Genomic DNA, 12,769 nt, shown 5'->3' with positions numbered 1-12,769 from the left:
CCCATCCCCTCACACCCCCTGGATAAGCCACAAGCTCTGTCCTACGTCCTGCCCCACTGTGGCTGGGCAGTGCTTGCCCCTGCCCCAGCCCTCCCCTCACCGCAGGGGCCTTGATCTACCCCCACCATGCCTCTTCCTTCCCCCACACTCCTTTCCCCCAGACTTACCAGCCAGAAGCTGCTCTCCAAGCTGCCAGGATGCATATTGACAATTGGATTGGTATTGGCCGATACGGCTGATCAATCAGCCATCGGTATTGATCCAAAAAATCCTTATCGGTGTACCCCTAGAAGTAAGGGCTTACTGTAACTTTATAAGATGCTCAAGAAACTCTCAATGAAGTCCCTGCACTGTTACTGGGCCCTCAGCTTTCATTGCTCCAGCTATACAGGCAATTAAAAAAGAAAGCAAGACTATCTAAAATGTGAAAATGGCCAACCAGAGCCTTAATATTCATTTCCTTTTCTTTCAGTAAGGTTGTACCTACTGCTGGAAGTAGTGTGCATGCTGCCTGAGAGCTATCTAAGGGCAAGAATGCAATTCAAAACTAACTCCAAAGATACAGGTAACTGCACATGTTCTCACAAATAAACTGACAGGCTGCGATGTAGATGATTACACAGTCAGGCAGGTGGCAAATTGGCTTAGGGGTCGCATCCAGAGAGTGGTGGTAGATGGGTTGATATCGACCTGGCAAGATGTGGGCAGGGGAGTCCTGCAAGGCTCGGTCCTTGGAGCAGTGCTATTCAATGTCTTCATCAGTGACTTGGATGAGGGTGTGGAGAATACCCTGTCCAAGTCAGCAGATGGTACCAAATTTCGGGGCAAAGTTAACACAGCAGAGGGTAGGGAACGGATCCAGGTGGATCTGGACAGGTTGGATAAATGGACAGAATGAAATAGGATGCAGTTCAACAAGGACAAGTGCAAAGTGCTGCACCTGGGCAAAAAGAACCACCAACAAATTTACAGGCTGGGGGGTGACCTTCTCAGTAGCACAGCAGCAGAAAGGGATCTTGGAGTCATAGTTGTTGACTCCAAAATAAATATGAGTCATCTATGTGATGAAGTGCTAACTGCACTTTATTACACATTAGCAGAGGCATGGCAAACAGGGGCCAGGGAGGTGATTCATCCCCTCTATGCAGCAGTGGTCAGGCCGCAGCTGGAGTACTGCATCCAGTTCTGGGCACCGCACTTCAAGAGAGATGTAGAGAATCTCAAGAGGGTCCAGAGGAGGCCATTTGTAGGGGTTCTGCCTGTAGGCCTCTGACCATACCAGGAGAGACTGAGGGACCTAGATCTCTCCAGCCTTTGCAAGAGAAGGCTGAGAGATGATCTTGTGGCTGCCTACATATTCATCAGGGGAGGGCAAAAGGGACTAGGAGATGCTCTACTTACTAGGGCACCCCTGGAGGAACTAGGAACAATGGTCACAAACTGACAGAGAGCAGATTTAGGTTGGACATTAGAAAGAACTTCTTCACAGTAAGGGTTGCCAGAATCTGGAAAGGGCTCCCAAGGGAGGTGGGGCTGTCACTTACCCTGGGGGTCTTCAAGAGGAGACTGGACAAGCACCTAGCTGGGGTCATCTGACCCCAATGCTCTTTCCTGCCCAGGGCAGGGATGGGACTTGATGATTTGCTGAGGTCCCTTCCAACCCTGACATCTATGAATCTACGCACAGCTCCAATGACCCTAAACACAGGCCAGATGTGAAAGATACACACATGGATGTTAGCTTAGTACATGAAGTCTAGTTACTCATCAACAATTTCCAAGTTTCCTTTTACTGTCTTCTAACTGGACAACATTTAAACTTTTGTAAAAAAACTAGATGCTTTCCCCCTCACTTGTAAACCATCTTCGCAGATTCTGCGTATGATACCATCTTCGCAGATTCTGTGTATGATAGTCTCCATTCTAGCACAGGGTTTGAAGGAAACTTCTTGAGCTCAAGAATTTAAATACTGCTTAAAAGAAACTAGCTTACTGTGCATGACATGGAGAAAATACAAGATGCCGTAATTGATGTTTTCAGTTAAAGAGGCGCTGATAAGATAAGTTTGCTCTGAGGAAAGGTTAAGAGCCAAAAGTTAAGAAAACCAAGTAAGGCAAGGTATTGAGAGAGAATTTGAGGCAAAATTAGCTCATAGTATATAAGTTCTCATGAAAATGGGGGAGGGAGTGTTCAAAAGGATGGGCAAGTGACCAAACTAAAGCACGTTAACCAGAGCAGAGATTTACTGAAACATAGCTGCTGCACAGTGACGGTTCAGGCACTCTGTGTTCACAATTACTCCGTGGTAAGTAAAGCTGAACCTGGACAGTTCACCCCTGCTACATGATAAGGCCCCCACCTCCCTACTGACTTGCTTTTATTTGAGCAAAGAGCTCTTTACAACATTCTGGAAAAGCAGCAGAATGAGGAATGTGTTTGGAAAGCAGGGCCGGAGCATATGAAGACAGGTTTTCAGGTAATTCAGAGACTGTTGGGAAGTGTGGCTACCAACATATTAAGCATCAGAGTTTGGCAGGCTTTTCCTATGTTAAAATGTTCCATGTTCCACCATCTACATTTAAAAAAATAAAAGATCTGCGGATGCTCAACGGAGCTTATATTACCGCCTTGAAATGAAACAATGCATTGATTTTAAGACATTAATTTTATAATTGGTTTTTGAAGCTTTTCCTCCCACTTCCTTGCTAATGTCTCTGCCACATGCCCCTCTCACTCATCTATCATTTCTGTTTTGAATACTTTCTGGGGCATTTGGTTATTTTTATAGTATGGGTACATTATCTGTCATGACCTGGCAAAAAGGGCACTGCAAAAATAGCAGGTGTTTACTCAACAGTCCTTGGCCTGGACCGCAGTTTGAATCAAACCTGATTAATCTGGTGAAAAAATGGCCTCAGGCAACATTTCCTGAGATCACTTGGGGGTATTTTCACTGATTCCAATAAGTTTTGGTTTAGATCCAAGTTTAACTCCAGTTATCATAGATTCATAGATGCGGGGTCGGAAGGGACCTAAGTAGATCTTCAAGTCCGACCCCCTGCCCTGGGCAGGAGAGAATACTGGGCTCATATGACCCCAGCTAGGTAATTATCAAGCCTCCTCCTAAAGATCCCCAAGGGAGGAGCCAGCATCACTTCCCTTGGAAGTTGGGTCCACTTTCAGACAACCTCATCCTCAAGAGCAAGCTAGGTTTTGCTCAGGATCAAACCATTAGTAGTACTGTTAAATACAATTCCAGCACTAGCACCAAATTCTTCCCTCAGGTCCATGGGTACAAAAAAGTGGAAAGAGTAGTAGAACCTAGATTACTCGTATGCACCCAAACAGCTTGGCTCTCTGATCCTGGCTAGAGTTCGGAAGTTACAAAAAGAAAAAAAATTACTCAAGTTGAGAATCTTTTATAATAATCAATAATACAATACATCGCTATTTCTTAGTATTGTATTCATCTATTTTTCTCATGGGAATGTCAGACAGTATCCCAAACTAAGTGAATATTAAACCCATCATGCTAACATGACAGAAACGGATAGGCTGACTTAACAGAATGTGTGAGAGGAGGAAAGAGAAGAAAAGGAGATTTCTCATTAAACGGGTAGTTGTAAGTTTAAGTATCTCTGAAGGCAGCTGGATAAGAAAATGCAAAGATCTTTCAGTCTCAGCTGGTGGGAATTCTTGTAATGCAGTGTTATAAAAAGTTGGCAGTGGCCCCAAATGCTGCTTGCAACTAGCAAGTTTTATTCAGATTAGCTAGTATCTAAGTGCTAAAACACACAGAGTAGAAAGAAAAATTAAAGCATCAGCGGCTTCTTTTATCACTTGTGAAGACTTTGTAAACACTCTTTCTTTCTGTTTTACCCCCCGCCGCCAGCATAGAAGCCCATATTATGCAACATTACAGTAAAATATTTTGAGGTTTCAGGACTGCTCTATACACATACCAGCTTTGAAGTTAAAATGAAAATGGTTTCAAAGCTTTTCTACAGTCTTTGTTTAGGGCATCAATCTTTGGAAAGGAGAGAGGGACTAATGGAAGCCTTGAGCCATTTGGCACTTAATATTTAATGTTTGAAACTATAATCAATCTCGCTTAGAACATAATATGTGGCTGGATCACTACATGTTGGTTTTTTCCATGCAAGCAGAAGTAACAGAAATGGTACATAAGAGGTACCTGGAAATTCTAAGCTGCCATGATTTGCGTAGCACCATGCAAATAGAAGGCAAAAACAACTTAATTGATTTTGGAAACAGCATGGATAAATTCAATCCTTTCCCGAAATATTACCTTACAGGAAGCTGTCACTTTTTGATGTGTGTTCCACTCTTCATTGTCTTCATTACACAATCTTGTGTGCCCATACAACATGTCAAACAGTCTGCTACTCCTTAAAAAGAATAATGTATTCTTGTTAGACACAGAGACAGATTAAAAAAAAAAAAAAAGTCTGCCTGTTCTTGCACTGCACCTGGTTTATAATTTCACATTTTAATGTCACCATGCTAGAGGAGCCTAAAAGTTTAATTTGATCCACTATCAGCCAGCATGTTTGTGCTGGCAAAGGATGGATGGGGAGAAGTCTACAGAGAAAAGTACAGAAAGCAGAGATGTGTCTGTCCTCTAAAATGAACCTGGATGAACTGGGTCAAGTTTTTCCCTCAAGCACTATGTATATTTGTTTCCATTCCATGGCTGGGGTGGATAGAAGCCCACCCTAAAGGCAAGAGTAGGCTCTACTGCCTACATGTCAAATGCTAATCCTGAAGCTAGGGTCTAGAAAACTCCTGAGAAACAATGTGACCCTTTTCTGCTCCATACTACTAAGGAGTGAAATTTTTAAATGCTTACTCCCTGAAGGTCCTTTCACAGCGTCAGATACAGTGAGCTCTAGCCCAAAAAAAGCTTTATGTATAAAACCAACATTACACACATGGTATATTTATTACACACTGTAGTTAGTTTACTAGGTGCAAATCTACATAGCCTTCTGATATAAGGATCAACATTCTTCCCTGATACAAAATCTGTATCTTCATTTCCCCATTCATCAGATTCATTTTCTCTTACCCAAAAGCCTCATGAGCATATCATTTAATAGAGTACAGCATACACATGCTGTATCCATGCTTGCCTTGACCAGAACCTTTGCAACACACTAATCACTGGTATCATGCAACCAAACTAAGACTTTACCCTTTCAAACTTTCCTGAAACTATTATTTTTAAAGTAAAAAAAGTAATCAAGAAACTCACTGTGGAAATGCTATAGGCTCCAATGCTCACACAAAGGGCATTCACCTGACAATCTTCACTGAGCATGGATCTTTTTTCTAATTTTGCTACTAAGTACCTCTCTTTCAAGCCGTCACCAGCATCTTCCAGCATTGTTTACTAGCTCTTCCCTTATGTCCTATCACCTAACCTTGCCATGCTTTCTAGTTCTTCAGCACTGATGGCTTCTTACCTCTTCCACTGAAACGGATAGAAGAAAGAGCGTGTTGAAGGCATCTCTCATCAGAAAGTCCTCTTTCCACTTTCAGTTCTGCCATCTTCCTTGCTGAAGAAGGTATTTGAATCCCCCACCCCAATCCCACCTGCTGTTCACCACTTTTAACTCACTCAAGCCATCTCATCTACCTCCTTTCATTTTTTGATTTACAAATCATCTCTGCAATTTCTTTTAAGGAAATATTTGACCAATGGTCACTTCACCTCACCTTCCTTTCCCATCCTGCAACTTTCTCTCCTCTTCCCCACCATTCTATCACAGATTCAGGAGCTTATCTACTCTCCTTCAATCCTCCCCGCTGCCCCAGTAACTCCATCTTGTCTCTCAGTCTCCTCCGTTACTTATCACTTGTGTGGCTCGGAGAAAAAGAATCTATGAAGGGAGAAAGTAAGAAGATGTAAAAGAGAAGGGAATTCCTTAACCGCTAACATTTACATATTAATCTCTCTAGGCTACCTGGAAGAATTAGAAATGAGAGACATGGCATGCTAGTGGACAGGGAGCAGCTATACCGCTTCCAGTCCCCAAGGTTTAGAACGACCTTGACGGTCCCCACACAATATTACATGCATGCCAATGTAGATGTACCTTCACTCTCCTCTGGCTTTTTCCCTTCATAAGTAACTTTTGTCATTTCAAAAGTCTTTACCCGCCTCTTCAAGTACTGCCCATCTCCCTTCTCTTTCAAAGATCACCGAGCATGCTATGTCCAATCACCGTCTCAGTTCCTTTCTTCCAGTTCCATCGGAGACCTTCCCCAAACTGCTTTGTGTTTTTTGCAGTGTACCAAAACCACTCCCATCCATCTCTAAAGGCCTTCTCCCCTCCAAAACTCAGAGTTAGCCCTCCACCCTTGTCCTCCTTGATCCACTATCTGCCTTTGACAAGACTGATCATGCTTTTCTTGAAATGTTGTTCTCTCCATTTCCATGACTTGGTCCTCTCAGTTTTCTTCTGGCCTCTCTAATTGTTTGTTCTTCAGAAGTTCTTCCTTGTCTCTTCCCTCCCCACCCCATCAGTTTCTGTGGTGTCCATGGGATACTAGCCTGGGCTCCCTTCCCACTTTACTTTCGGGGAAAGAAGTAGTCTTATTTGTAAACACAAACAGAATCACTGATTTTATGCAGAAGATTATTGGATCTGCCACTTTCTCCCGATCTACACCCATCCAAATGAGATTCAACCAAATTTATCCAACATCCCCTCATGGATGTCTCTCTTTCCTTGCTGATAGAAAGAAGAGTCTCACATCAGTTTCAATATGGCTAAAAAAACAGTCCAATTCCCCACATGGCCTGCAACACTTTTTTGATTTACCTATGTGGACAATACTTACACCTCTAACCAAGGCATCTTCTTTCCTTCAGTCCTCATACCCTGACATCCAGACACATCTACATAATGCAGATTCTTTCTGCGTAACATTTCTATGAGGGAGTATTTCCTATTCATCCACAGAGCTAAACTCTCATCATCCCACATCCTGATTACTACAGCATATTTGTTTCCAGCTTGACAAAAGTATTTGTTCCCTATGCAAAAAGCTGCCAGAAAAATCATTTTATAGCCCATTTTTCCGATATAACCTTCTTTGTAGCCCTCCATAGCCTGACTTCTTTAACCTACCTACTCACGTTCATTTTTAAACCCTTTAACAGCTTCCCCATTCACTATCAGAGCATCAACTTCTGCCTCAGATCAGTTCATGATGCTACCCTCTATTGCCTACTTTAAGTACCTCTGAGATTTTCCCCAGGTTGCTCCACGCACTTGAGAGGAACTCCCTATAAATATCTGCAACTAGCGCAATGCTCTCTTTGAAAATTCAAATTTTCAGTGATGCCTGTAAAAAAGCCCTGACAATGACCAGTGTGCTTAAGGCACTGCCTACCATGCTGACCAATATTTTCATTGTTTCCTTGTACTCCTCCATCTGCTTTCATCCATCTGTTGTCCTTCTCTTCTACTTAAGACTGTAAACTCCTCGAGACAGAACCAGTCTTTTTTGTTCTGTTTGTACAGTGTGCAGCACAATGGGGTGCTGTTCAGTGACTGGGACTCCTAGGCACTATGGTAATTCACATAAATAATGAAAGCCTGCATTGGTTCACTATATTGAAGATCAGAGTTATTTTTAATATGACCTGTCTCGTGCTATTGAACCATGCTAATCAAAGAAAAAGTTACAAGAAACATCCATTAGGCAACAGAAAGTTTAACACAACAAGATAATTTGCTTTCTTTACTTCCTAAAGGTAGCTAAGGGAACACGCACCTAAACCATTTGCTATATTTTTGCATTTCAAGACGAAAAAGATCAGCATGATGATCATAGGCCTGTACAAAATTGCACTGCCATGACCTAATTTGATCACATTTCTAGACTTGTTTTTGCATAAATGATCAGTCATTAGTTCACTTTTATTTTTGCATGATTTTCACTTAAAAACCCACACATTTTTTATTAGCTGATGCAAATTAGAACCGCACTGACTTCACAGACTAGAGACGAAGTAACAGCTTGCTCCACTAAAAAAGTAACAAGCTCCTTCCTTCCCCCACTCCCCTCAAAGGAATATAAGCTGCATATGGCAAAAGAATGATCTGTAACTTTAATGAAGAGTACTGTCACTGAATATGATAACTTAAGTTCACCTACTAGAAAGGATTATTAAAAAGTTGATTAAGATACAGTATGGAGACTAGCAGATTATACCAGAAATAGAACAGTAACCTAAATGTAGCATGCTTGACTTGATTATCCACCAATGTCTGGCTCATATGGTCAAAGTGATCTGACAATTTTCTACACAAAGGTGTTTCTTCATTAAATAACGAATAAACCTGAATACAATCTTTGTGTTTTCCTCTTAAAGGAAGTTAAAGATTGGTGCTGGAAGTAAGGTCAAATAGCAATGGTTTAGTAATAAAGAGCGTCTCAAGCACTAGATGACCTAACAGATAGTGCTCATCTCTGGGACATGCGGTCTTCTGTTCACGACATGTAGTAGAGCACTTGGCATTTAAATGGCCAACAAGAAGGAAGTCATATTGTTGTGTGTGACACCAAGTACATCTACATGGCATATTAAACTGAGGTAGTTAAATATCCCACAACCCTTTAAAAAGAAAAAACAGAAAATAGTGGCAGGTGTGTCCAACAGTCTCTTCTCAGGACCCATTTTTAATCATTACTGAGTGAGCCAGCAAATATCAGCCACTTACAAAGGCCATAATAACAGGCCCCATTTTCAGAGGTGCAAAGAAGGAGATGACAACACATTATAATCCTACTTGCACCTTATGGCAGTTAATCTGTGCTAAGATCCAGTTGGATCACAAGCTTGGTGACAGTCAAGTACTTGGAAAGGAGATGTTTCTTGGTGATCTATTTGCATAGTTCCCAAGGAACAGTGAAAAAAATCCATCAAGATATGATTAAGAGCACTTCACTGCTGTCTTTCAAAGCAAAGACAAGGAAAAACCCTAGATCCTCACAGGAGTTTACTAAAGATCTCATAATACTTCCCACAAGAAACAGAGGTACTGCCATCTCACAGCCCTGACAAATTCCAGCTTCTTTAATTACTTTCTGCTTGTTTAAATTTCCCCGGCAATTTTAATTGGCTATGGTGTTCTTCATTTCCTCCCCTTAAACTGCGGCAGAGTGTTGCTACACAGTCTTGAGCAGCTGTTGTGCTATTCCCCTCTACAGGTGTCTGCATTTCAATGGCGAGTTCAGCAAAACCTATATATTTATCTAGATCTCAAAAGTGGCATAAGGATTAATTTATGGAGGAATTAGTAAATTATACCCTCATGCGGGGAAGAGCATGAAGAAACTCCCCTTTTGCTAACTTCCCTCATAGCTCCTGAGAGAAGTCATCAGCACTGATGGGAAGTCCATTAGTAGAAACACTGAAGGAAGTCATACACTATAAACTCTTCCCAGGCAGTTAGTTTGGGACTGCACTGGGCCCTTCCAGTTCATTTGGTGCAAGGGACATCATAGCAGCTTTCTGAAGCTGCAACACCCATCCCTCAGGCCTGCCATGAGAGTCTGTAGGGTGAACCTGGCTTGCAGGGGGAACATCTGCACTATAGCAGCAACATAACCCTGCCAGACTGTTCCTGAGCACTCCCTGCCCATCTGCTCCTGCCTGTATCTGTCAAACCACTCCAGGCAGACCCCCACTGACCATTTTCAAGTATGCCACAAATCAAGATGCTGGGGACATCCAGTGGAGATGGTCCTCAAGTGGTTTCACGAATACACTTCTTATTTATTTATTTATCAGAAGTATGTTGGCCAAATAAGGTTACACAGATTATTTTGACCTACTACTTAAACAAGGAAAATTATTGGTATGGAAATTGTGCGTGAGTATGACTGTCTCAAAGAGTTCATAATCAAATTGAAGTTTCTTGTCATTTCCAGTGGAACCAACATGACTGTATCACTTACTATCATTGAACTGTCTGAACAGTGACATTAAGAGTCAAGAAAGCAGAAGAACTGGATGCTTCAAGCTGAATTAAAACATTCTCTCTTAGCTGATGAGGCCGAATAACAATAAGCTATATTCACATAATTGATTCCATCTAAATATATCAAGTAATGTTTTTCTATTTGTTCTTGCTCTTATTTTAGAGTGTCCTCAGTGGAAAAGTATAACTTTATGTATCAAAGCAGTTTTTCACTTTGATAATGCCATTCTGCAAGCTAATACCACAGTCTCAACAACAGAAGATGCAATCTCTCAATCAGGAAGTTCTTAGAAGGTTTACAGTCCATCAGAAGCGAAAGATGCTTTTCTATAACTACAAAGCAAACAGAAAAAACCCAAGTCAAAGTACAAATAATGCTGTAAAACTTGAAGTCCCTTCTGTCTAGGAAAGATCTATACCTGTAATATACTGCACTCCCTCCAGAGTGCAGCACTGAGCGTTCACTTTATTTGCATGGGATTTAAAGCAAGTCTTTTAAATGTGTCTTGCTCTGATTTGGAGCTGAAGCAGTACATCTATTTTGGGCTTTTGACTAGCGTAGCCATATGAATACAATGATCCCTCATGCTGCAGACAGGTCCTGGGGCACAGTGAATACATCCAGTCACCATTTTCCATGGCAGTAAGTGTACTATTTTAATAGTACACTATAAACAATACATGACGTGCCTATGCTGCCTCACTGTAAATTTAGAAAACCAATTTGTAAAATTAAGTGGGGAGTTCTCTCTTTAGCTATTGAAATATAACTATTACCTTTGACCATACACTAAGAAATCCATCTGCACTAGGAAAATGGCCAATTGCCGACCAAGGTTGTTACCAACAAGTGCTGCCTAGAGCCTCCTCTGTAGACAGGACTCAAAACAATTCTGGCACAGCCTTCATTAGCAGCTAAGTCTTGTTAGCACTATTTCAGAACATTGATAACAAAGTACATTTTTCGAAAATTACAAAAAAGTCTGGACTCATCTACCTTTTCAACCACAGCTCTCGAAGTGGGTTCAATTACACTGACATTGTCACAAATAAGAACTCCATCCTAAGAGGGCCACAACACGCGAGATTCTTTCCACCTGTCATCTTCAAATTTTCAAAAGGTACCTGGTCTGGCCTTGAAGACTGATCAAGATCATCTTATTCTCTCCCTCATCTTTCATGATAAACTTTCTTCTTTACCCAGTCCTCTTTTCCCCACTCTTTAAGGCACATTTTCTCATTTCAGGAAGCCAACAAAACTTAGCCAGGCCCCAAGCGTAGCAGGATTTACTTAAAAGTCATGAATTCTCAAGAAAAAAACCACTGCTGACCAAAGCAACTACACTATCTAGTTGCTATAACACACCCTTTCCCTACTCTTCCCCTAACCTTTATAGCTATCCAGTCATCAAATCACAAAACAACTTCTTTATTTACATTAGAAGTAAATTGAGGCAGGGGATGTTGTTCTTTGTCCATGAAGTCCCACATACTATTAATGTACTGTAGAAACCAACAGACCAACCAACAATGGGAATACTTCGTATGTGAGATGGCTCTACTGTAACCAGGTCTATGTTGGGATGCCTTAAGCCATCGGAACTAATGCAAATGATGATGACATGTTTAAGCAGATACTATTTCTGGTAGGTCAAAATTTTAACCTAGCTCCTTCCCACAGATTAAAGCGATCTTACCCATTTCCACTGTCATCCTCTATTTTACCTAAATCTGTGATTTGTTGGCAACAAAATATTTTTGCATTTTGCATAAAAATAGGTAACCTTGCGTTGTGACGAACAAACAATATTTGATCCTTCGGTGATAAAATCTGCATGGGCTAACACACAGAGGTTCGCATTTCTAAACAGACCGTTCATTAACCGTTATTCAGTTTTCACAAGCGAGTCGCAACACACTGTGCGCATGCAAATTTGACATAAATAAAAAATTAGATACAGCTATAAATAAACGAATGCAGCTACTCTGGCCTAGTCCAGTTATGGTTTTTGGAATCCCTGCCATTATCGTGGACAAAGCCTTTGGCACATCTATGTGGAAAGTCAAGCAAAGGAAAGTGATTTCTCAAATTTTACTTTGGATATGGAGATGCACCAAAGAACCAACAGTGAATCATTTATGAAATCCCTAAAGGGGGAGGCCACACAAAGGCCTGGATGCCACAGACCACAAGGAAGAACCTGTCGGGCATTATACACAGCAAGTGATCATGCGAAGTGCAGAATAGGGCAGAGAGGGAGGGGAGCAAGTGCATTTCCCTGAACTGCTTTTGAAGTCGTTGATCTGAGCCAAACAGCAGACCATTTTTCGAGCAGGAAGAAACGCTAACATCACCAACTCAAACCTGACGTGACCGCCAACAGCTGGGGGGGTCCAAACCCGGCCGGTTGGGCTCCTGCGCCGTGGCGTATGCAAAGCAGACGATCACCTTAGCAGCGAGCGCCGCTCGTGGTTCTCCCATCCCCTTCGGGCTCCTGGTCTCCTCCTCTGGGGCAGCTCACACCTGCAGAGAAAGGGCAGTGCTGAGAGCTCAGCGGTGGGCGTTCAGGAAGTGGGGAGAGAAAGGAAAGCTGGGAAACACCTCAGGGCTGTAGGGGATGGGCATGAGATGAGGCAGAGGAAGGCACCAGCCTCTCCTTAGACAGGGGGAAGGAGAGGGGCAGCTGCTTGCCCTGTGGCAAGGCAGGGGGGCAAGGGAAGGGCTGCCCAGAGATGCTGAGAGAGGGAG

General features: G+C 42.2%; 1 protein-coding gene across 1 annotated transcript in view; it reads right to left on the bottom strand.

The window, feature by feature from the left end:
* The window catches only part of LOC109309163 (ankyrin repeat and SOCS box protein 7), a 26,532-nt gene extending 13,984 nt beyond the window's left edge, over positions 1–12,548 (bottom strand). The window contains exons 1-2 of the mRNA XM_019533799.1: positions 12,470–12,548; positions 4,311–4,410 (exon numbers count right to left, since the gene is read on the bottom strand). The gene's annotated coding sequence lies outside the window, so the exon portion shown is untranslated. The remainder of the gene's footprint in view (positions 1–4,310; positions 4,411–12,469) is intronic.
* Positions 12,549–12,769: the final 221 nt, after the last annotated feature.

Source organism: Crocodylus porosus, unplaced genomic scaffold, assembly GCF_001723895.1.
Source record: "Crocodylus porosus isolate Cpor-Errol unplaced genomic scaffold, CroPor_comp1, whole genome shotgun sequence".
Classification (NCBI taxonomy): domain Eukaryota; kingdom Metazoa; phylum Chordata; order Crocodylia; family Crocodylidae; genus Crocodylus; species Crocodylus porosus.
Note: the sequence above shows the minus strand (reverse complement) of the source record. Positions and strands in the feature narration are given on the sequence as shown.